We start from the raw sequence: 27,361 nt of genomic DNA on the forward strand, positions 1-27,361 counted from the left end.
AATAATTATGAAAATAAATAATAAACTAATCAAATAAAACAGTACAATTTAAATTAGGTTTTAAACTGATCTCTTCAATTCAACAGCACCACGTGTAGAATGCAAAGGCTGAGCCTTTATATTCTTTATAGCCCGTCAACTGTGCATGGTTTCGTCACAGGAGTTTCACATGGTCACCCAATTCTACAGGTCACATTTTTTTGTGTAACACCACGTTCGCTAGAATTGTCCTCAAAACACAGATTTCTATATTAATAAATAAAGTCCTGGCACGGGATAACGCTTCTTGTCCCCATCATCACTTTATTTCAATCAAATCGTATGTGTTCATGCGTCCTTTCACATTCACATTTATTTTATTTTTAGCCAAAACCAGGAAAAAACAGTTTTTTCAAGATAAAAAAAAAGAACCGGAAACGGCTGTCGGACATTTTCTCATAGGATGAGTTCAAAGCGTCATGGGAAGAGAAAAAAAAACAAGGATGGTACTGAAATTTACCGTGATCGTTATTAAACCAGATAAAAAGCCGATAACGACATATATCGGTATAGGCGGGTGGATTTGATGTGTTTTAATATGCAAACACAGGACGTGCACGTTAGCAGGTTTCAGCTAGGCGAATGCTATGTGCTAAAGCTAGCTGTGTTATATGCTATGTGCTAATGCTAGGCTAATGCTATGCGGTTGATATCAAGAAAACTTCATGACATGCTTTAAAGAATAGTTTTTTTAATATATAGACAGATACAAAATTTGAATAAGGAATTACTTGCTTGAAACATGGAAAAACCCACTTGTTTTTCACGCATACAACAGGCCGGATTTATGCTCCGTGGTATCGCGGGCAAAAAAAAATGCAAATCTACAAACCTCTTTGCTATTCCAGATGCTAGCCTTGTGGGCTTATAGATCAGTTACTCACTACGCGGCAAAAAGCATTAGCTTAGCCACCATTAGCACAACGCAGGCATATATTAAAAAACTCTTGGGACATGGCAATGGTCTTAATGGCATTAAAAAACACGACATTTATTTAATGCCATATATTTATTTAATGCCAATTGAGGATAGCTTTGTGGGCTTATAGATCTGCGACTCGCGCCAAATAAATAGCATAACTTAGCTAGCATTAGCCTAGCCTGCATACATATATTATATATATGTATACTGGCTAGTGCCTTAGTGCTGGTCAATATACATTAAAAAAAACTGGACATGACCCCTCTTAATTCATTAAAAAAACACTAGACATTTAATGCCCTTTAGATGAACCAAGTTATTCATTTTAACTTACTTTTCTGAATTTTTCGACTTGTATAGCTATTATCTCTGCTCCGCTCCGCGCTCCGATGACAGGAAATGGCTGCCAGGGTTGCCAGATCTGATGGAGAGTTTCCAGCTCAAGCACAACTTAAAACCAGCCCAATTCAATAAACAGCCCTCCTTAATTCGGTTATTTCTTCAAATATGCGTAGTCTGGTGACATGATCGAATTAATTAATTTAATTTAATTTAATAATTACATTTGGGCTTGTTTTTAACTTAACAAGCCCAAATTTGATGTGCCCGTCCAAGGCTAGGTATTCCAGCCCAATGAGTTTTAAAATAGCCCAATCTGGCAACACTGATGACTGCCTGCAAGGACCCTTTTCTATGGAGACTAGCTGACTTAAAAGTGCCTGACCGAATAAACTAAATAAATAATAGTACTTTTACTCCAATTATTTGAAAACTTTAGTTACCAACTTGCAGATATACATTATATGTATATACATTATATTATAAAATATTATAGGCTATTTGAAAATAGCCGATCTACAAGTGTGAACAAGGCATTGTGAGCTTGTAGATCTGCCATTTTCAAACATTTATTAGAAAGTATTTAGTACTCTATCACTTTTAAATACAGATATACTTTTGTACTTTACTCAAGTAAATTAATTTCGGACTTTTACTTTGTAAGATACTTATACTTGAGTAAAACATTAAGAGTACATTTTCTAACAATCACGTAGGTATTTTGCAGTCACAATAATGTAAAGAGATGGAAGCAAGGTTTTCTCAACAAAGTTTTACTGTCTGTAACACATGTGTACAAAAAACATTTAGAATTAAAAGAAAAGTTGTACATCAAATTCCGGAATTAGAATAAATCAAACAAACAACAAATTAAGACCTCGGAATAAACAGACAATAAACAGACAACAGACAAAATTAAAACTAGAGCCACGGACACACGTCACGACCCCATCTGTCCTGGTCACCGACGTAGTGATGCGGTGACTCACAGCACAGACACAGCTTGTTCCTCATGCGATAGTCCCTCTCGGACTTAGGGATCGATGCCTGGGTCCGGACCCAGGGCGGGGGCGGGTCTGTGGCGCAGGCCACGTCACGGGTCTCGGGTCTGGGTCTCAAGGGGTCGGTGCTCGTGGCGGAGGCCACGTCACGGGTCTCGGGTCTGGGTCTCTCGGGATCGGTGCTCGTGGTGGCATCTTTTTTTGCTTTCTTGCCCGCCTCCAGCATGCGTAGATTCGCCGAGATCAGACACCCTAGTTTGAAGGAAAAAAAGCACAGGATACTAGGTCAAATACAGGAAGAGGAGTGAAGAGGAATTTAAACCCAACAAATAATTAAGCCCATGGTCCTTTGTACTAGCTAATGACAAGCATAAACACCAAACAATTTACTTCCATGTACTGTTTTCTCATAAATAAAGTGCATCATCTCATCTCATAGAAAACAAAATATAGACCTACCTATGGACTGGGTGTGAATCTTGAGCTCGGTAACACTCTCTCTCATGTTCTCCAAGGTGACCTTCTCCTTCTCGCTCTCGAACTGCATGTTGGCTGCCATTTTTCTCGAACAGTGAAAGAACGCAAATGATAACCACTGGGCCTTAAATAGTGCACGGACTAATTAGTTGCAGCTGCGTTACACAGGTGAATCCAATCTCATCAAATGACAGTGGTGTAAAGTAACTAAGTACATTTACTCAAGTACTGGCGCACTTTGAGGTATTTTTTACTTTACTGACTATTTCCTATTTTCAGTACTTTTATTCCACTCTCAAAGGAAAATATTGTACTTTTACTATAGCTACAATTATTTGAAAACTTTGGTTAGTTTGTAGATTTTGATTATTATTACAAAACCCCTTTCAGCCTTAAACTTTGGCTATTTGAAAATAGCCGATCTGCAAGCTTGTAGATCTGCTATTTCAAAAGGTTTTTAGACATTTGAAAACTTGTGAAATGGGACAAGATGTGCTTTCTACTTTAAGTACATTTTCATGTTGTACTTTTACTCAAATACATTTTGATACCAGAATTGTACTTGCAAGTAGATACTTTTACTTAATTAAAACATTTTACACTTTAGAAAAAGCCAGGCGCACTGGAAGTCCTTACCTAGGGGGGCTATGCATGTGGGGGGGGGGGGGGGATTTTGGGGGGTTTTCTGTTTTTTTCCCCACACAAAAGACAGAAAGACAGCGCAAACACCAGGTTGATGTTCATCCATGACCTTAACAGACCAATATATGATCCATGGCTGGCGTTTGTTTTCATTCTTATGAGACCAGAGACAACAATTGCACTTGCAAAGAAAAACTTCAGCTTAATAACATGTCCTGCTCCTTGTTTTGCACAGCATCATTACAAGAAAAAACTAATATGCTATTAGACAGACAAACTGAAACTGCACAGCGGCAGACAATGTTTCAAAAGCATAAAGTGTTTCACATAGGACCACTGTGTGTGTGTGTGTGTGTGTGTGTGTGTGTGTGTGTGTGTGTGTGTGTGTGTGTGTGTGTGTGTGTGTGTGTGTGTGTGTGTGTGTGTGTGTGTGTGTGTGTGTGTGTGTGTGTGTGTGTGTGTCTGTCTGCGTGTATGCGTGCGCTTGTGTGTGTGCAGCGCATAGATTTCTCCCAGCCAGCACGCCCACGTGGGACCCATATGGTTTTAATGCGGGCTACTTGGGTACCAAGTGGGCATGGGCTTGAACTGGGCAAGCCCATGCCGGGCCCACATGATCTGCATATGGGCTAACTGGGCGTGGGATGGAAGTGGGCAAGCCCATGTGGTTCCCACATGGTCTGCATATGGGCTAACTGGGAGTGGGATGGAAGTGGGCAAGCCCATGTGGTTCCCACATGGTCTGCATATGGGCTAACCGGCATGGGTTGGAAGTGGGCAAGCTCTAGCCTCTATGTAGATGAGACGTAAACTTAATCTGTGTGTGTGTGTGTGTGTGTGTGTGTGTGTGTGTGTGTGTGTGTGTGTGTGTGTGTGTGTGTGTGTGTGTGTGTGTGCGTGTGTGCGTAGGTTAGCACAAACCTACCCCCATGCCCACTTAGCCCATATATAGCCCTTATGGAACCCACTTTTGTGATACCAGTTCTAACCCTCTAATCGCTTTAAAAAAAAATCAAAATATATATATTCCAACTTGCTTTTTGACGCTGAATCCAACGGTGCCAGTCTCAAAGCTGCACAACCCCTAGGGGCCAAGATAATCATAAATAACTGTCTCAAAGGCTTGGAAAAGTCATTTTTCAAAATCAAACACCAGATTCTGGGTCAGTGTGTTGCCCAGAACGCGCCCATATAACTTTCGTCATACACAGCCTTATGGTTCTCCTTAATTAGCTGGGTCAAGGGGCTATCTTCTGCGCGTTATATCTCGATAACAATGCGTTTTTGGAATCCGCCTTTTGGATATGTCGTACAGCTCATTAAGGTGCACGCGTGGATGCCCTTCGTGTCCCGATCCGACATTCCTACGAGAAACCTGTTTTTTTAAGTTTGCATTCACTATGGTCTAAAGGTCTAACACTCTATGTAGCTCCCTGAAAGTAGAGGACTCTGCGTGGGAGTGTCGTACGAGAAAGGCGAAGACATCGACGCGTGCGCCTCTGCGAGCTTTACAACATATCCGAAAGGCGGATTCTAAAAACGTATCGTTATCGAGATATTACGCTTTATTGCGCGTTCTAAGTCGACATTTGGTGTTCTAACCCATGCCCACTTAGCCCGTGCATAGCCCATATGAGACCCATACATGGGTGACCAGTTCTAACCCATGCCCACTTAGCCCACACATAGCCCATATGGAACCCACTTTTGTGCTACCAGTTCTAACCCATGCCCACTTAGCCCTTATGGGACCCAGACATGGGTGACCAGTTCTAATCCATGCCCACTTAGCCCGTACAAAGCCCATATGAGACCCATACATGGGTGACCAGTTCTAACCCATGCCCACTTAGCCCACACATAGCCCATATGGAACCCACTTTTGTGCTACCAGTTCTAACCCATGCCCACTTAGCCCTTATGGGACCCAGACATGGGTGACCAGTTCTAATCCATGCCCACTTAGCCCGTACAAAGCCCATATGAGACCCAAACATGGGTGACCAGTTCTAACCCATACCCACTTAGCCTGTACAAAGCCCATATGAGACCAAGTACTGGGTGATCAGTTCTAACCCAAGCCCACTTAGCCCATATGTAGCCCATATGGAACCCACTTTTGTGACACCAGTTCTAACCCATGCCCACTTAGCCCGTACATAGCCCATATGGGACACAGAAAAGGGTGACCAGTTCCAACCCATGCCCACTTAGCCCACATATAGCCCATATGAGACCCAGACATGGGTGACCAGTTCTAACCCATGCCCACTTAGCCCACACATAGCCCATATGGAACCCACTTTTGTGATACCAGTTCTAACTCATGCCCACTTAGCCCATACATAGCCCTTATGGGACCCAGACATGGGTGACCAGTTCTAACCCATGCCCACTTAACCCACATATAGCCCATATGAGACCCAGACATGGATGACCAGTTCTAACCCATGCCCACTTAGCCCATACAAAGCCCATATGAGACCAAGTACAGGGTGACCAGTTCTAACCCAAGCCCACTTAGCCCTTATATAGCCCATATGGAACCCACTTTGTTACACCAGTTCTAACCCATGCCCACTTAGCCCGTACAAAGCCCATATGGGACACAGAAAAGGGTGACCAGTTCCAACCCATGCCCACTTAGCCCACATATAGCCCATATGAGCCCCAGACATGGGTGGCCAGTTCTAACCCATGCCCACTTAGCCCACACATAGCCCATATGGAACCCACTTTTGTGAAACCAGTTCTAACCCATGCCCACTTAGCCCATACAAAGCCCATATGAGACCAAGTACAGGGTGACCAGTTCTAACCCAAGCCCACTTAGCCCTTATATAGCCCATATGGAACCCACTTTGTTACACCAGTTCTAACCCATGCCCACTTAGCCCGTACATAGCCCATATGGGACACAGAAAAGGGTGACCAGTTCCAACCCATGCCCACTTAGCCCACATATAGCCCATATGAGCCCCAGACATGGGTGGCCAGTTCTAACCCATTCCCACTTAGCCCACACATAGCCCATATGGAACCCACTTTTGTGAAACCAGTTCTAACCCATGCCCACTTAGCCCATACATAGCCCATATGAGACCCAGACATGTGTGACCAGTTCTAACCCATGCCCACTTAGCCCACATATAGCCCATATGAGACCCAGACATATGTGACCAGTTCTAACCCATGCCCACTTAGCCCACACATAACCCTTATGGGACCCAGACGTGGGTGACCATGCCCACTTAGCCCACACATAACCCTTATGGGACCCAGACGTGGGTGACCAGTTCTAACCCATGCCCACTTACCCCACACATAACCCATATAGAACCCACCAAATTTGCCCAGTTCAAGCCCGCGCCCACTTAGCCCATATATGACCTATATGGAACCCACTACAATTGCCCAGTTCAAGCCCATACCCACTTGGTACCCAAGTAGCCCACATGTGCCCCACATGGGGCCCAGGTGGACATGTTGGCTGGGTACACACTGCATGTATATATGTTACACACACAACCTCAAACTACACACTGCAGGTATGTCTGTTACACACACACCATCAAACTACACACTGCATATATGTCTGTTTAACACACAACATCAAACTACACATTGCAGGTATGACACAGTGTTTGCATGGTTTGATTGATTGATGTACTTTATTTAGTAAGACATGAGAACAACAGTAAACTACATGAACGTACAAATTCACAATACAAGGTATACTAAACTGGAAGGCTCATAAAGCACTCAGCTTGTTTAAAATGAGATACCCACTATGTCACAAATCATGATGACATATAAGAGACTGTCAGATATAAAAAGCAGTTTTGGACATAAGAGGTTTTCACCTGACAGCAACAACATTATACTTGTATTATCTATTTCAGGATCATAAATCTGTTATGGAACTTATTGGTTGTTTCAAATATGAAATAAAAAATACTGCTTTCATTCTGAGATTAGATTAAAAAATGTATACAATATAATATGAATCAATTTATATCTGGTTCAGTTTTATACAGGAGTTTTAAGCTGTTTATAAAATGTAATATGATACATATCTTATAGTTTTTTAGTCTCTACATAGTCTAGTTCATGTCACATCAACATTCTTATTATTAAAGTCCTTTTTCATGTCACAAAGTCCTTATTTAAGTGCGTATGGTATTCCTTCATTCCAGACCAGTGTGTGGAGTCCAGTCTGCAGGTGAAGATCAGTTCTCCATTCAGGACTGTTTCTATTAAACAGGAAACTGAAGATCACATTAAACAGGAAACTGAAGACCACATTAAACAGGAACCTGACGACCACCTGGATCTTAGTAAGTTTCAAGCATTCTCTCTTTATTTATTTTATTGGAGAAAGTGGGCCGGTACTGGGGGAGTAAAGATGAACCGATATGAATCGGTTATCGATGTAAATATTAACAACAACAAACCTTTTATAGAATCTCATTGTAATGTTTTTCTGTACATCCTGCTAGGCCATGTGTGTAAAGAGGAGGTTTCACCTGAAGAGGAGTGGAGCTCCAGTCTGGTCCAGGAGGAACCACAACTTCCACAGATTAAAGAGGAAGAGGAGGAGTTACTTCAAAGACCAGAGGAAACTGCTGGGTCAACGTTGACAGTACTAGCAGTGAAAAGTGAAGATGATGATGAGAACATAGTGACAGAGCCTGTAGCCAGAACCTCAACGGAACACATAGAAACACAAGCTGATGTAGAGGACTGTGGAACATCACAACCAACTAGTGATGACCAGCTCCTCTTCTTCTGAATCAGACACTGAAGACAGTGACGACTGGGAGGAGACTAGGGGAGATCAGTCAGCTCTAAACACACTGAAATCACACAAGACACAAAATGTGGGAGGGCAGTCCCAGGACCTGAAATCATTGAAACAAACTCACTCCATGAGGAGTCACACAGGGAAGAAAAGTTTTAATTGTACAGAGTGTGGCAAAATATTTAATCAAAAGGAGCATCTGAAGAGACACACAATGATTCACACAGGGGAAAAGCCCTTTAGTTGTAAAGTTTGTGGTAAAGGCTGGGCTGAAAAGGGTAATCTAAAAACACACATGAGGACTCATACAGGTGAAAAGCCCTTTTCTTGTACGGTTTGTGGTAAAGGCTGTATTAGCACTCGTAGTCTAAAAACACACATGAGGACTCATACAGGCGAAAAGCCCTTTTCCTGTACAGATTGTGGTAAAAGCTGTGGGAGCGCTAGTCATCTAAAAATACACATGATGACTCATACAGGTGAAAAACCATTTTATTGTACAGTGTGTGGTAAAGGCTGTGTTAAGGCTAATAATCTAAAAACACACATGATGACTCATACAGGCGAAAAGCCCTTTTCTTGTACAGATTGTGGTAAAAGCTGTAGTAGCACTAGTAATCTAAAAACACACATGAGGACTCATACAGGCGAAAAACCCTTTTCTTGTACTGTTTGTGGTAAAGGCTTTACTCAGAAGGGTCATCTAAAAAAACCACATGAGGACTCATACAGGGGGAGGCCTTTAGTTTAAATTAGTCACACACAAACACATATATGACCTCTCAGTCTAATCCAGGATGACCATTCAGTCTAATCCATGATGACAATGACAAGGATACTTAAGCAGAGGAATCACTCTTTGACTAAATCAACCTGACTGAATAAAATAAACATTATTTCGGGGCCAGGCTCTGCAGAGCAAGGCTCCGTTTTGTTGATGATGAGCCACCATCAGAGATATTTACATAGACACAAGTTTAAAGTTTCAATGTCTTCATCAACATGCTGACTGTTTTGTCTTTGCCAAAGAAAATAAAGTGATGTGTTGTTAACATTCTTCAAGATTATTCCCAAATCTGAACACATTTTTTAAAAAAAAATGTCGACTGCCCCCTCCCTATTTTCATCTACACCAAATATTTGACCAAATTAGCTGTAAAGGCTCACAAGTGTTGAATTGCAATACATTGTGAGCTTGTAGATTGCCTATTTTCTGTGAATGCCTTTATGATATGCCCAGAATAGGTTTGCTATGGTTCATGTGGTTAGCAAATTTTGCTGGGGTCCCCCTGAAACACTCCAAACTAAAGGACCCCTATTGTTTTATTACTTTTAAATTAGAGTGAAAATCTGTAGACCAGGATTGTATTTGCAGACTCTTAGGGTGTTGAGACGATAATGTTTTATTTTGTATTATTATTTTATTTTACATCTCCTCTTCTGTCTTTTCAGGATTTGGCTGATCAAGGCCATGTGCTCTGCAAACAGAGTGGGGGAGTGTTTACTAATCAATGACATTGTTTTAGTTATTTTAAATGTTGAGTTTCTTCCAAACACATGAGATGCACCAAACAGATATCAGTATATCAATCATGGTGTCTCTAGTTAGTTCTTAATTTGGCATATTGCAGATCAGTGGATCTCATTGTAGGGTTTGGGGACCTCCAGGGGTCCTTGACAGGGTTCCAGGGGGTCCCCATGCAAAAGGATTGATAGTTAATCTTCATCATTCCAATATATTCAAAATAAATAAATACAACAAGAGAACTATTTTTATTTTGGACTGAATCATTCCTAACTAGAAAAACCTGTGCGGAGACGGAGCACAGGTCTCTGCCAGGTCAGGTACGTTATTGTGGCCTCCTGGTGGCGCTATAATAGGCCAATGTGAAAAGGGTGCCATTTATTCTTAGGTCATTCACGGCAATGGGACACTGCATTCATGATTTGAGGCATGTTGTTCCAAAAATTGCTAAATTAGACCTGCTGGTGGCGCTATAACAGGCCAATGTGAAAAAAGGTTGGCATTTCTTCCTTGGCCTAGTGGGAATGTGTTTGTGAAATTTCACGGAAATCGCAAGCTGCGTTCATGATTTGAGGCATTTTGTTCAAAACGGACCAATCCCGTACATTTTGGAAGCCAATGAGGATGGAATATGGGATATCGGACAAATCCGTGTTGATCACATGACTATAGAGATACTGTGTACGTATTTGCATGACGTTTGGATACAATCTGTAGGAGTAATGTAAAAAAATGGGTTTTGCACAAATCTGCCTCCAGGTGGCGCTATAACAGGCCCATGAGAAAAATGTTATGCAGAGGGAGGGAGTGTGTGTGCACAGTTTCGCAGCGACCGGGCCAACGGTGCCAGAGATTAGCTGCTAACACACGGACAGGACACACGGACACACACACACGGACGGAGGGTAAAACATACTCTCTCGCCATGCCTTTCGGCCTGGCGGAGACAATAACAAAAATATCCTTATATTTGGGTTCCAGAGATAAATATCTTGTCAAATGGAGTTATGTGGTCTAATGCAAATCTGATGTGGGGTCCTTTAAATTAGAAAGTTTGAGAATCACATGTAGATCAACGACAACCAAGTCTAGATACTAGAATGTGTAAATTGGGGGATACTTGGAGACAATGAGACACCTAAAGTGCATGTGAATAGATTAGCTGTGCTGTTCCAAGTGGGCCGTCCAGCCACATTTAAAATGCAAATAAGACAACAATAAGGTAAGGTGTGTGTGTGTGTGTGTGTGTGTGTGTGTGTGTGTGTGTGTGTGTGTGTGTGTGTGTGTGTGTGTGTGTGTGTGTGTGTGTGTGTGTGTGTGCGCGCGCGCGTGCGTGTGTGTGTGTGTGTGTGTGTTCTGTGGGCAGTGTGAGCAGGACACTGGCAGTGTGTTGATGTAGGAGTATAAACAGTAACACCTCCCTTTTGCCTTGGAGTGGAGAAACACTTAAAGTGATGATCTGTGTTGTTAATGTGGACAACTCTCCTACCCGGATACTACCGTCAGGAGAAGGCGTGCTCTACTACGCCCTATTCTATATACTTTGCCTAAAATATATAAGAGCTGTGAACCTCCGGTCCCTGGGCGCCCTATAGTGGCAGGTATTCTATAGGCTCTTTGACCGAACCTATTTCACAGTACATTGATTATCACATCAAAGATTTAGTGTTTAATTTGCCTTCCTATCTAAAAGACACGATTGACTTTTTAAACAAGTTAAAGTCCTTAGGAGATATCTCAGATTCTGAATTCATATGCACCATGGACGTAACCAGCCTTTATACAAATGTACCTCACCAAGAAGGTTTAGAAGCCCTTAAATACTATATGGAGTCAAGAGTGACTCAGTCACCTCCTACAGACCTTATCATGAACTTGGCCAATGTGGTCCTTACAAAAAATTGTTTCAATTTCGACAATGAGTTCTATCTCCAAAAACAAGGTGTTTCAATGGGAAGCCCATTTGCCCCAAATTATGCGAATTTGTTTATGGGTAAATTTGAAGAAGACTATGTGTATAAAGACAACCCCTTTAGTACTCAGTTAAAAGGCTGGTTTAGGTACATCGATGATATATTCTTTATTTTTTGTGGTACTTCTGAAATGTTGAAAGAATTTACAGATTACATGAACTCAAGTTTACCCTCCATTAAGTCCTAGATGTATGTGTTTTAAAAAAAACAGAGGGAACAGTGAATCTGATTTTGATGGTCAGTCTACAGAAATGTGCAGTAGGTTTAGAGAAAGGGGTTATACAGAAAATATTTTAACTAATATAAGTCTAAAATCAAGCCCCTCGATAGAACCAGTCTCCTTGCTCCTAAATCTTCTTTTGCTTTAAACAGACAACCTATAGTTATGACAACCACATTTTCCCCCATCTCCCAAACCATTAAACAGGTGGTCAAAAAACACTGGCATACTGTCCAGTGATCCTGTGGTAGGAAAAGCCTTTTCCACCCCCCCAATTTTTGCAAACAAGAGAGTGAACAATATAGGTGACTAGAGGTCCCCGCTAGCCGCGCACGGGGCTCTAGCGAGGGCGCACTGATTTTGGGGTACCAAAATCGTGGGAAAAAAAAAACAATATATATATATATATATATTATATATATATATAATATATATATATATATATATTGTTTTTTTTTTCCTGGGGGTCTGCGGACCCCCTGGTGGTCCGCGGACCCCCTGGGAGTGTTGGGACCCCCGGGGACCCCCGTGGAACATGGCGGACCCCTTCGGCTGTTTTTTTTTCTTTCATGAAGGTGGTTGCTTGTTTCTGGCGCAAATGTGGCAACACTGATATTTTCTTGTGTTTTGTGCTTGTGTTCTTTTGGCAACGTGGCAACGCAGATTACTTCCGGGTTGCATAATGATGACATCACTGTCGAATCCTTGGTATCATGATCCTAGCCAATTGTGTAGCAGATGCGCAGCAGCACAGCGGCTGTTGTTTTCCACGCTCCCGCTAATGAAACACTAAACGGAGAAGCGTGTGATTGTGAGGTTGAGCGTTAATGTATTAGCATTGTAGTGACCTGAATGGAGCGTGGAAGCAGAAAACACGGTGCAGTGAAGGGGACGTGAAGGATGCGCTTCTGTTGTTGTTCTGGCGATGCGCACATTTCAATGGCCGCTGCTTCGAGGCCGTTGGAGTTCGGTGGTGCGCACGGTAAACGGTGCGAAACTGTTTCCCCTTCCGTTGTGCTCGTAATGTGGTGGGTGGAATTAATTATGTTGCGAGGTGGAAAATATGTAGTGAGCAATGAGAGGTGCCCTACGCCACCCGTAAATTCAGCGTGCACGTTGTGGCTGGTTTTGTGTTGAGAGGTCCGATGTAGTTGTTGTGAAAGACCAAAAGAGAATTGAAAACCAGAATTACGGAGCACAAGAGTAATATTAGAAATAAAGATGAGAAGTCTCCAGTTGCCAGGCACTATAATATGGTTAAACATGACATATGTACACTAAGATTTCAAGGTTTAGAAGTAGTCAACCCACTGAGAAGAGGTGGGGACAGAGACCGGGTTCTATTACAAAGGGAGGCTTACTGGATCCATGCATTAAATACTGAGTTCCCTAAGGGATTGAATGAAGAATTATTATTGAATTGTTTCCTATGAAATGTTTTCTATGAATTGTTTGTTCTGGTTGTGGAGTTTGTGGAAACTTTAAGAACATTTTTACTAAACAAATACTATGTGTAATGCTTAATGTAAACATTAATAGTACAATGAATTGTAAGTGAATTGTATTCACCAATGAGAATCAGCTGTACACTATCGCATAGCTATATATGTCACATCCTGTTTGATGTATTCTAGTTTGAAACGCTGAGGAAGGCCGACGTGCCGAAACGCGTCCGTTTCTCTAGATAGACCTGTTTGCTGCGGCTGTTCACCCTTAAAAGAATAAATCAAGAATATAACTGAAGAGAGTGCGGATGTTCCTTTATTATCTGTGTTGTTAATATAGCAGGATGGGCGTTGGTTCCCACGCTACCCACGGCCCATCCTCTGCCCACTCTATATTCCCATAGTATTCATTGCTATAGACCAGTGGTTCTCAACCTGTGGGTCTAATTTTTGGGGGCCCCCCCAGATGACAGTGAAGTGACAATGTAAGGACTATTAAGACCTCGCAATGTGAGGGGTTGTGAGCGTGTAGATCTGCTATTTTCACAATATTTATCTGTGGAACGGAGTCAAACAAAATGTAATGTATGTCAACTCCTACCATTCCATGTGCTTGTCAGGGTGAGGAATACCACTATCATCCAATCAGGAGAGGGAACCCGTACGGGATAAACAAGTAAATTTAGAGAAAATAATTTGACAAAATTGGAACTATAACACAGGCTGATGAATTATATGTTTTGGGGTTCCCTCTACTGATGGGGCTTAATTTGTAACCAACCTGAAAATGTACAGTTTATTAAAGAGCTGGAGAGACAAGGAGATCCTGTTACTGAACAAACACTCTACAGCAATTCTAAAAGGCCAGACCGCAGCAATGCAACTAGTCACAACTCCTTGCAACAAAACAGTCCTCATTACAGTTCTCAATAGGGCGTTTAACAGTTTTCACAAAGCAGCTCCTCACTGAGACCAGCCAACATGATGTCCCTCTTTTTTCAGAAATGTTTTCGCTCCAAATATTTTTTATCTAGACGTTTGTAGGGAAAACGCCACCATACACATCTTCACACAGATTAACATGAATATTTACTGGACATTTCAGAACAGTCAATTTGTAAATTTTGCAAATGTGCTGTCAGCACAGAGCTCCTTGCACAACCCTTCTTTTTGTTCCAACTCAAGGCCTCACCTAGCCACAAACTCTTCTTTTTAACCCTTCCATTGTGTTCAAGTTTGAATAGGTAAAAAGTACCCTTTACATGTCTTTATTGGAACGAGGCTTCATGATATCCTCAGAAATAGCCATTTTAACGCAACACAATTATTTATCATCTTTTTAATTAATTCTGATGGTCTCAAAAAAAAGAAGTGATAATTGTGGTCTTAGGGTCCGAAATGACCCGGCAAAGAAGTGTGGCTCAATTCCCCCCCAAATTGTCAATATTCAATGTTTACATGTTTGAGAGTGAGAGAGACTTGTCCTCAATTAGCATTTGCTATCAGGAGTAAAATAAAGTTTGAGTTTATGGAAAATAAATGACTTTTTACCTTCTATGGTATACGGGTAATTTCGGACCCTAACACCACTAGTATCACTATTTTTAATACATTTAAAACATTTTAAAGTTAAAAAACGAAAAAGTATTTTTTTTGGGGAAGTGTGTTCTAAATATTATTCTTAATTATTCTATTATAGCTAAATAACATCATTATCTATTGCCTTCATTATAGGAAATATAATGAGTGAATTTTAACATTTTTATAATAGAAAACAAGATATATTGAAAGATGAAACCCTATAGTCCTAACCCAACATAATATTTTAAAAAGTGTTTACATGGATATAAATGCATTATAAGTCAGCTATGAGGTGGGAGAAAAAAAAAAATTAGTATTTTGGGCTGATTTAAATCACAGGTCAAATTTGACCCGCTAACACCACGAGTGGATGCAGTTTTCTAACACACAATGCAAGGGTTAAACCAGATCCTACATTTTTTACAAAATGAAAAGTCCACAGCACCAAACCCTCCACCCTTTACTTTTGTATTTATCTATGGAGACCCCCTGGACCCCCCCTCCCAAGGACTGGGGTGAGGCGGGCGCTGATCTTCAATACAAATACAATATGGCAAAGTAACGGCTAAATAGAGATACCAAATATGGACGTACATCATATCAGAGATATATCTGCTAACAGTAAAGTATGCAGATTTATAACATCTGCACAACATGTTGCACTGGGTATTGAAATGAAAGTAAAGAAATGTTTGGTAGTTCAAGAATTAAACTAATTCACATGCTATGTAAAAAAGAAAAAAATGACTGAAACAATGTCATTTATTAGTAAACACTCCCCACTATGTGTGCAGTGCTGATAAAACCCAGAATTCAACATATTTTCAAAAGCGAAAAAGGGTGGCATGACGGCGTATCATTGTAATTTCTAACAAACCCATTTGTTGTTGTTTTTTAAAGAAGCTCTTTTGTTCACAGAGAAGTAACATTTTGTTATCTAAACAGACAATTCCACAGAAGAACTTAATCAATAGCGAAACCTCAAAATGAACATTTGACAGAATCAGAATTAACTTTTGCCTCATCACAGGTTTACAGGTGTAAAGAAGTGAGTGAAATGTGTCATGGGTTTGCTTTCTTTGGCAAAGAAAAACAGTCAACATGTTGATGAAGCAAAAGACATTGAAACTTGCATCTATGTAAATGTGTCTCTGATGATGGCCCATCATTACACTGTCTTTTGTTATGAGCCTTTCACATTGAAATTGACCCTGACTGCAGTTAACTGGAAGAATGTGTGGAGATGGGAGGAGCTGTTTCTCCTCTCCAAGATAAAAAAGGTGGTGTTTTCACTCCAAATCTCCACACTGTCCTCCTACTCAGACTCCAGGGCACACCACAGTTAAACTCTCTGGACACACCCGGCCTAAACACACAACTCACAGACTGTCTTTCAACAGAGCTACAGGAGGCTCTATCTTCAGTTACACACCTCTTCCACCAGGGGGCGAAAGGCATTGAGAAGGTGAAAATAGTTTCATAAAGGAGGCGAAACGTGTCAAATGGAGTCTGTACGGCTGAAGATAAATGAACATATGGCGTCGGTGGGAGAGGAGATATTGTGTGTTTTGGACAAACAGCAGCGTGGTGCTGATGTTTGTTATGTGAAGCTTGTGTTGGAGCGCCTCAGTGCGGCTGCAGAGTTCATGTGCAACCTCTTCCAGAAAGAGATAGAGACACTAGAAACTCTGCTGGAGAAACAAAACAAACTGCTGGACATTGATTTTGATATGGACATCGATCTACACACTGCAGGTATGTCTGTTACACACACAACCTCAAACTACACACTGCAGGTATACCTGTTACACACACACACCATCACACTACACACTGCATATATGTCTGTTTCACACACAACATCAAACTACACATTGCAGGTATGACACAGTGTTTGCATGGTTTGATTGATTGATTGATGTACTTTATTTAGTAAGACATGAGAACAACAGTACATGAAAGTACAAATTCACAATACACGGTCTACTAAACTGGAAGGCTCATAAAGCACTCAGCTTGTTTAAAATGAGATACCCACTATGTCACAAATCATGATGACATATAAGAGACTGTCAGATATAAAAAGCCGTTTTGGACATAAGAGGTTTTCACCTGACAGCAACAACATTATACCTACTTGTATTATCTATTTCAGGATCATAAATCTGTTATTGAACTTATTGGTTGTTTCAAATATGAAATAAAAAATACTGCTTTCATTCTGAGATTAGATTAAAAAATGTATACAATATAATATGAATCAATTTATGTCTGGTTCAGTTTTATACAGGAGTTTTAAGCTGTTTATAAAATGTAATATGATACATATCTTATAGTTAGTCTCTACATAGTGTAGTTCATGTCACATCAACATTCTTATTATTAAAGTCCCTTTTCATGTCACAAAGTCCTTATTTAAGTGCGTATGGTATTCCTTCATTCCAGACCAGTGTGTGGAGTCCAGTCTGCAGGTGAAGATCAGTTCTCCATTCAGGACTGTTTCTATTAAACAGGAAACTGAAGACCACATTAAACAGGAACCTGACGACCACCTGGATCTTAGTAAGTTTCAAGCATTCTCTCTTTATTTCTTTTATTGGAGAAAGTGGGCCGGTACTGGGGGAGTAAAGATGAACCGATAACAACGTGACTACATCGATGCATGGACCCCTGCATCTATCTAAATGTACCATGAATTGGACAATGGTTTGGTTGTAAATGTATTATTGGGTTCACTGAAGCTTTGACGTTAACTCTACTTCAGTATTAACTGACCTGCTGCAGAAGACTCACTGATCTAACATTAAAAAGTTATCACTTTCGAAATAATAGGGACCGCCTCTCATACAGCTTGTCTCGCATGTTCTATGAGAGCTGCAATGTAAACAAACAATGTCCACACTATTTATAGCACAGAGCGCAGTCAGAGCACCATCATGTTACATTTTGGAGGATGTGGGGGAAGAGGAATCTGTTGATACCTTTTCCAGCCACATCTCTGCACTGAGGTACTGCAGTGGAGCAACAAGATTCAAACCTTTTATAGAATTTCAATGTGATTTTTTTCTGTACTTCCTGTTAGGCCATGTGTGTAAAGAGGAGGTTTCACCTGAAGAGGAGTGGAGCTCCAGTCTGGTCCAGGAGGAACCACAACTTCCACAGATTAAAGAGGAACAGGAGGAGTTACTTGAAAGACCAGAGGAAACTGCTGGGTCAACGTTGACATTACTAGCAGTGAAAAGTGAAGATGATGATGAGAACAGAGAGACAGAGCCTGTAGCCAGCACCTCAACTGAACAAATGGAAACACAAGCTGATGTAGAGGGCTGTGGAACATCACAACCAACTAGTGATGACCAGCTCCTCTCTTCACACTGTTCTGAATCAGACACTGAAGACAGTGATGACTGGGAGGAGACTAGGGGAGATCAGTCAGCTCTAAACACCCTGAAATCACACAAGACACACAATGTGGGAGGACAGCGCAAGCTTTCCCAGGACCTGAAATCATTGAAACAAACTCACTCCATGAGGAGTCACACAGGGAAGAAAAGTTTTTATTGTACAGAGTGTGGCAAAATATTTAATCGAAAGGAACATCTGAAGAGACACACAATGATTCACACAGGGGAAAAGCCCTTTAGTTGTAAAGTTTGTGGTAAAGGCTGGGCTGAAAAGGGTACTCTGAAAAAACACATGAGGGCTCATACAGGTGAAAAGCCCTTTTCTTGTACGGTTTGTGGTAAATGCTGTGTTAGCACTAGTATTCTAAAAACACACATGAGGACTCATACAGGTGAAAAGCCTTTTTCTTGTACAGTTTGTGGTAAAGGTTTTTCTCAAAATGGTTATGTAAAAATACACATGATGACTCATACAGGTGAAAAGCCCCTTTCTTGTACGGTTTGTGGTAAAGGCTATGTTAGCACTAGTATTCTAAAAATACACATGATGACTCATACAGGTGAAAAGCCCTTTTCTTGTACAGTTTGTGGTAAAGGCTGTGTTAGCACTGGTCATCTAAAAATACATATGAGGACTCATACAGGTGAAAAGCCCTTTTCTTGTACAGTTTGTGGTAAAGGCTTTTCTCAAAAGGGTGATGTAAAAATACACATGATGACTCATACAGGTGAAAAGCCCTTTTCTTGTACGGTTTGTGGTAAAGGCTGTGGTAGGACTAGTAATCTAAAAACACACATGATGACTCATACAGGTGAAACACCCTTTTATTGTACAGTTTGTGGTAAAGGCTGTGTTAGCGCTAGTCATCTAAAAACACACATGAGGACTCATACAGGCGAAAAGCCCTTTTCTTGTACTGTTTGTGGTAAAGGCTTTACTCAGAAGGGTCATCTAAAAAAACACATGAGGACTCATACAGGGGGAGGCCTATAGTTTAAATTAGTCACCCACAGACACATATATGACCTCTCAGTCTAATCCAGGATGACCATGACAAGGATACTTAAGCAGAGGAATCACTCATTTTGACTAAATCAACCTGCCTGAATAAAATACACATTATTACGGGGCCAGGCTCTGCAGAGCAAGCCTCTGTTTTGTTGATGATGAGCCACCATCAGAGATATTTATATAGACACAAGGTTAAAGTTTCAATGTCTTCATCATCATGCCGACTGTTTTGTCTTCACCAAAGAAAGCAAACCTCAAGATGTTAATTAACTTAATTTCTAAAGTGATCAAATTATTTTGTGCAATAAAATGGTCTGTTTAGATGATGAAAACAGTTTGTATACTGGCATGTGAATAAAATAAAGTGATGATCTGTGTTGTTAACAATCTTCAAGATCATTCCCAAATGAACACATTTCAAAAAATTTTTGTCGACTGCCCCCTCCCTATTTTCATCTACACCAAATATTTGACCAATTTAGCTGTAAAGGCTCACAAGTGTTGAATTGCAATACATTGTGAGCGTGTAGATTGCCTATTTTCTGTGAATGTTTGCCTTTATGATATGCCCAGAATAGGTTTGCTATGGTTCATGTGGTTAGCTAATTTTGCTAGGGTCCCCCTGAAACACTCCAAACTAAAGGACCCCTATTGTTCTAGTACTTTTAAATTAAAATGAAAATCTGTAGACCAGGATTGTATTTGCAGACTCTTAGGGTGTTGAGACGATAATAAAAATAACAATAACAAAAATATCCTTAGATTTGGGTTCCAGAGATAAATATCTTGTCAAATGGAGTTATGTGGTCTAATGCAAATCTGATGTGGGGTCCTTTAAATTAGAAAATTTGAGAATCACATGTAGATCAACGACAAACAAGTCTAGATACTAGAATGTGTAAATTGGGGGATACTTGGAGACAATGAGACACCTAAAGTGCATGTGAATAGATTAGCTGTGCTGTGCCAAGTGGGCCGTCCAGCTACATTTAAAATGCAAATAAAACAACAATAAGGTATGGTGTGTGAGTGCGTGCGCGTGCGTGTGTGTGTGTGTGTGTGTGTGTGTGTGTGTGTGTGTGTGCGCGCTCGTGTGTGCGTGCGTGTGTGTGTGTGTGTGTGTGTGTGCGTGCGTGTGTGTGTTCTGTGGGCAGTGTGAGCAGGACACTGGCAGTGTGTTGATGTAGGAGTATAAACAGTAACACCTCCCTTTTGTCTTGGAGTGGAGAAACACTTAAAGTGATGATCTGTGTTGTTAATATAGCAGGATGGGTGTTGGTTCCCACGCTACCCACGGCCCATCCTCTGCCCACTCTATATTCCCATAGTAATCATTGCTATAGACCAGTGGTTCTCAACCTGTAGGTCTAATTTGTTGCCCCCCCCCCAGATGACAGTGCAGTGACAATGTAAGGACTATTAAGACCTCGCAATGTGAGGCGTTGTGAGCGTGTAGATATGCTATTTTCACTATATTTATCTGTGGAAATGAGTCAAACAAAATGTAATGTGTGTCAACTCCTACCATTCCATGTGCTTGTCAGGGTGAGGAATACCACTATCATCCAATCAGGAGAGGGAACCTGTACGGGATAAACAAGTGAATTTAGTGAAAATAATTTGACAAAATTGGAACTATAACACAGGCTGATGAATGATATGTTTTGGGGTTCCCTCTACTGATGGGCTTAATTTGTAACCAACCTGAAAATGTACAGTTTATTAAAGAGCTGGAGAGACAAGGAGATCCTGTTACTGAACAAACACTCTACAGCAATTCTAAAAGGCCAGACCGCAGCAATGCAACTAAGTCGCAACTCCTTGCAACAAAACAGTCCTCATTACAGGTCTCAATAGGGCGTTTAACAGTTTTCACAAAGCAGCTCCTCACTGAGACCAGCCAACATGATGTCCCTCTTTTTTCAGAAATGTTTTCGCTCCAAATATTTGTTATACACTTAAAGAGTCATCTAGACGTTTGTAGGGAAAACGCCACCATACACATCTTCACACAGATTAACATGAATATTTACTGGACATTTCAGAACAGTCAATATTTAATTTAGCAAATTTGCTTACTAAGTCAGCACAGAGCTTCTTGCACAACCCTTCTTTTTGTTCCAACTCAAGGCCTTCTTTTTAAACCAGATGCTACATTTTTACAAAATGAAAAGTCCACAGCACCAAGCCCTCCACCCTTTATTTGTTGTCTCCGCCAGGCCGAAAGGCATGGCGAGAGTATGTTTTACCCCCTGTCCGTCCGTCCGTGTGTCCGTGTGTCCGTCCGTCATTCTGTCATTTTGTGTACAGCTAATCTCTGGCACCGTTGGCTTGATCGCAGAGAAACTGTGCACACACACTCCCTGAATGCCAGAGCAGAACCTCTGCCCCAAATTTTTCACATGGGCCTGTTATAGCGCCACCAGGAGGCCGCTTTTTGCAAAACACATTTGTTGACAGTACTCCTACAGATTTTATCCAAACATCACACAATTCAGTACACAGTATCTCTATAGTCATGTGATCAACACGGATCTGTCCAATTTTCCATATTCTATCCTGATTGGCTAAGGTTGGCTTCCAAAGTGTGCAGGATTGCTCCGTTTTCAACAAAATGCCTCAGATCATGAACGTAGCTTGCGATTTCCGTGAGATTTCACACGCACATTTGAAATGTTTCAAATCAGCCTCATGGTGGCGCTATAAAAGGCTGATTTGTGTTGTGAACTATAGCTGCACCGATCTGCGTGAAACTTTGCACGCACACTCCCTAGAGGCAAGGAAGGAAAAACACCTGCCCTGCTTTTTTCACATTTGCCATTCGTAGCGCCACCAGGAGGCCGACTTATGTAAAACAAATGTTTTGATTTAATCCTTCAGAATGTATCCACATTTCACGCAAAGCGGTACACATGATCTCTATAGTCATGTGACCAAGATGGATCTGTTTAATTTTTCATATTCCATCCTGATTGGCTAACATTGACATCTAAAGTTTGCAGGAGTGGCCCGTTTTGAACAAAATGCCACAAATCATGAACGCAGCGTCCGATTGCGGTGACACTTTGCATGCACATTCGCACTATGTTGGTTAACATTGCCCTATTATAGCGCCACCAGGAGGCCGATTTTTGCAACACTTTTCTTTTTTATATTACTCCTACAAATGTTGTCCAATCATGCAAATCGGTACCCATTATCTCTATAGTCAAGTGATCAAGATGGTTCTGTCCGATTTTTCATATTCCATCCTGATTGGCAAATTCTGAACATTGCTGCCCCACAATAACCTACCTGACCTGGCGGAGACCTGTGCTCTGAGGAGCACTTTTTCTAGTTTATTATGAATTTGTAACCCCCTTGTATAGTTCCCCATATAAAGTTAACTAATATAGTTATATTCCTATATAGTTATATTCCGTTTTCAACAAAATGCCTCAGATCATGAACGTAGCTTGCGATTTCCGTGAGATTTCACACGCACATTTGAAATGTTTCAAATCAGCCTCATGGTGGCGCTATAAAAGGCTGATTTGTGTTGTGAACTATAGCTGCACCGATCTGCGTGAAACTTTGCACGCACACTCCCTAGAGGCAAGGAAGGAAAAACACCTGCCCTGCTTTTTTCACATTTGCCATTCGTAGCGCCACCAGGAGGCCGACTTATGTAAAACAAATGTTTTGATTTAATCCTTCAGAATGTATCCACATTTCACGCAAAGCGGTACACATGATCTCTATAGTCATGTGACCAAGATGGATCTGTTTAATTTTTCATATTCCATCCTGATTGGCTAACATTGACATCTAAAGTTTGCAGGAGTGGCCCGTTTTGAACAAAATGCCACAAATCATGAACGCAGCGTCCGATTGCGGTGACACTTTGCATGCACATTCGCACTATGTTGGTTAACATTGCCCTATTATAGCGCCACCAGGAGTCCGATTTTTGCAACACTTTTCTTTTTTATATTACTCCTACAAATGTTGTCCAATCATGCAAATCGGTACCCATTATCTCTATAGTCAAGTGATCAAGATGGTTCTGTCCGATTTTTCATATTCCATCCTGATTGGCAAATTCTGAACATTGCTGCCCCACAATAACCTACCTGACCTGGCGGAGACCTGTGCTCTGAGGAGCACTTTTTCTAGTTTATTATGAATTTGTAACCCCCTTGTATAGTTCCCCATATAAAGTTAACTAATATAGTTATATTCCTATATAGTTATATTCCGTTTTCAACAAAATGCCTCAGATCATGAACGTAGCTTGCGATTTCCGTGAGATTTCACACGCACATTTGAAATGTTTCAAATCAGCCTCATGGTGGCGCTATAAAAGGCTGATTTGTGTTGTGAACTATAGCTGCACCGATCTGCGTGAAACTTTGCACGCACACTCCCTAGAGGCAAGGAAGGAAAAACACCTGCCCTGCTTTTTTCACATTTGCCATTCGTAGCGCCACCAGGAGGCCGACTTATGTAAAACAAATGTTTTGATTTAATCCTTCAGAATGTATCCACATTTCACGCAAAGCGGTACACATGATCTCTATAGTCATGTGACCAAGATGGATCTGTTTAATTTTTCATATTCCATCCTGATTGGCTAACATTGACATCTAAAGTTTGCAGGAGTGGCCCGTTTTGAACAAAATGCCACAAATCATGAACGCAGCGTCCGATTGCGGTGACACTTTGCATGCACATTCGCACTATGTTGGTTAACATTGCCCTATTATAGCGCCACCAGGAGGCCACGATTTTTGCAACACTTTTCTTTTTTATATTACTCCTACAAATGTTGTCCAATCATGCAAATCGGTACCCATTATCTCTATAGTCAAGTGATCAAGATGGTTCTGTCCGATTTTTCATATTCCATCCTGATTGGCAAATTCTGAACATTGCTGCCCCACAATAACCTACCTGACCTGGCGGAGACCTGTGCTCCGAGGAGCACTTTTTCTAGTTTATTATGAATTTGTAACCCCCTTGTATAGTTCACCATATAAAGTTAACTAATATAGTTATATTCCTCTTCTCTCCTGGTCTTCTGCAGGATTTGGCTGATCACAGTATTTTGTTCAACACACACACACACACACACACACACACACACACACACACACACACAGGAGGTGAGAGACTAGCTGGCCTTATTGGTATCTTATTTGCATTTTAAATTGTGTTGACTAGCCTTCACAGCACAGTTAATCTACACAGTTAATCAGAATCACAGAATCACAATATGGCAAAGTAACGGCTAAATAGAGATACCAAGTATGGACATACAGTATATATGAGATATATCCGCTAACAGTAGGGGGAGACCGGGGACAAAAGTAACACACTCAATAATTCTAATTAGGAACAAGCTAGAGGGGTGAGACTTCTTGTGCACATGCTCAGTAGGGTCCTCTCTCTGCCTATGGAAGGATAGAATGATAATTTAATCAGATTTTGTGTCTGGGATTACATACTTTTATGTTAGTAAATGAACATATTTCACTAAATGTCACTACATTTCAAAGTAGAAATACATTTAAATTAAAAAATGACATACATGTGAAAAGAAAATGAAAATTAAATAATTTGAATAAAAATACAAAATCATTGTAATTATGTATATAAAACATTTGTAAGTAAAAATGTTAAATTATACAAAATACATATTACTTAGTGATGTGCTTTTATTTGAGATAAAGTGTGTTAATATGACTTATTTTTACAGTGTTACAATTGCCCCCAACCACTGTTAGAACTGCCCCCGTCACGGGGGCAATTGTAACACTGTGACTCATTGCATTCAAATAAATATTTTAGTCTTGTCCTTATTAGTGAAAGCTTAAAAATTGTATTATTAATTAGGGCACATAGGCCTATATATGTTTCTTATAGCAACAGATGATTAGGATATTTCAAGTAGTCTGTGAATTATGAAGGCAAATATAAAAAGTGTTACTTTTGTCCCTGGTCTCCGCTAAAGTATGCAGATTTATAACATCTGCACAACATGTTGCACTGGGTATTGAAATGAAAGTAAATAAATGTTTGGTAGTTCAAGAATTAAACTAATTCACATGCTATGTAAAAAATTAAAGAAATCACTGAAACAATGTCATTTATTAGCAGACACTCCCCACTATGTGTGCAGTGCTGATAAAACCCAGAATTCAACACATTTTCAAAAGCGAAAAAGGGTGGCTTGATGGCGTATCATTGTAATTTCCAACAAACACACTTGTTTTTTTTAAAGAAGCTCTTTTATTCACAGAGAAGTAACGTTTTGTTATATAAATAGACAATTCCACAGAAGAACTTAATCAATAGCGAAACCTCAAAATTAACATTTGACAGAATCAGAATTAACTTTTGCCTCATCACAGGTTTACAGGTGTAAAGAAGTGAGTGAAATGTGTCATGGGTTTGCTTTCTTTGGCAAAGAAAAACAAAAAGCAAAAGACATTGAAACTTGCATCTATGTAAATGTGTCTCTGATGATGGCCCATCATTACACTGTCTTTTGTTATGATCCTTTCACATTGAAATTGACCCTGACTGCAGTTCACTGGAAGAATGTGAGGAGATGGGAGGAGCTGTTTCTCCTCTCCGAGATAAAAAGGTGGTGTTTTTACTCCAAATCTCCACACTGTCCTCCTACTCAGGCTCCAGGACACACCACAGTTAAACTCTCTGGACACACGCCGGACACACCCCGGCCTAAACACACAACTCACAGACTGTCTTTCAACAGAGCTACAGGAGGCTCTATCTTCAGTTACACACCTCTTCCACCAGGGGGCGAAAGGCATTGAGAAGGTGAAAAACGTGTCATAAAGGAGGCGAAACGTGTCAAATGGAGTCTGTACGGCTGAAGATAGATGAACATATGGTGTCGGTGGGAGAGGAGATATTGTGTATTGTTTTGGACAAACAGCAGCGTGGTGCTGATGTTTGTTGTGTGAAGCTTGTGTTGGAGCGCCTCAGTGCGGCTGCAGAGTTCATGTGCAACCTCTTCCAGAGAGAGATAGAGACACTAGAAACTCTGCTGGAGAAACAAAACAAACTGCTGGACATTGATTTTGATATGGACATCGATCTACACACTGCAGGTATGTCTGTTACACACACAACACCAAACTATACACTGCATGTATATATGTTACACACACAACATCAAACTACACACTGCAGGTATGTCTGTTACACACACAACATCAAACTACACATTGCATATATGTCTGTTTCACACACAACATCAACACATAGTTTTTTAGTCTCTACATAGTCTAGTTCTTATTCATGGCACATCAACATTCTTATTATTAAAGTCCTGTTTCATGTCACAAAGTCCTTATTTAAGTGCGTATGGTATTCCTTCATTCCAGACCAGTGTGTGGAGTCCAGTCTGCAGGTGAAGATCAGTTCTCCAGCCAGGACTGTTTCTATTAAACAGGAACCTGAAGACCATATTAAACAGGAGCCTGAAGACCACATTAAACAGGAACCTGACGACCACCTGGATCTTAGTAAGTTTCAAACATTCTCTCTTTATTTATTTTATTGGAGAAAGTTGCAAGATGAACTATCGATGTAAACATTAACAACGTGACTACATCGATGCATGGACCCCTGCATCTATCTAAATGTACCATGAATTGGACGATGGTTCGGTTGTAAAAGTATTATTGGGTTCACTGAAGCTTTGACGTTAATTCTACTTCAGTATTAACTGACCTGCTGCAGAAGACTCACTGATCTAACATTTAAAAAAGTTATCACTTTCGAAATAATAGGGACCGCCTCTCATGTTCTGTGAGAGCTGCAATGGAAGATGTGGGGGAAGAGGAATCTGTTGATACCTTTTCCAGCCACATCTCTGCACTGAGGTACTGCAGTGGAGCAGCAAGATTCAAACCTTTTATAGAATCTCATTGTACATTTTTTCTGTACTTCCTGCTAGGCCATGTGGGT

Source organism: Gymnoscopelus braueri, assembly GCF_963280865.1.
Source record: "Gymnoscopelus braueri genome assembly, chromosome: 8".
Taxonomy (NCBI): domain Eukaryota; kingdom Metazoa; phylum Chordata; class Actinopteri; order Myctophiformes; family Myctophidae; genus Gymnoscopelus; species Gymnoscopelus braueri.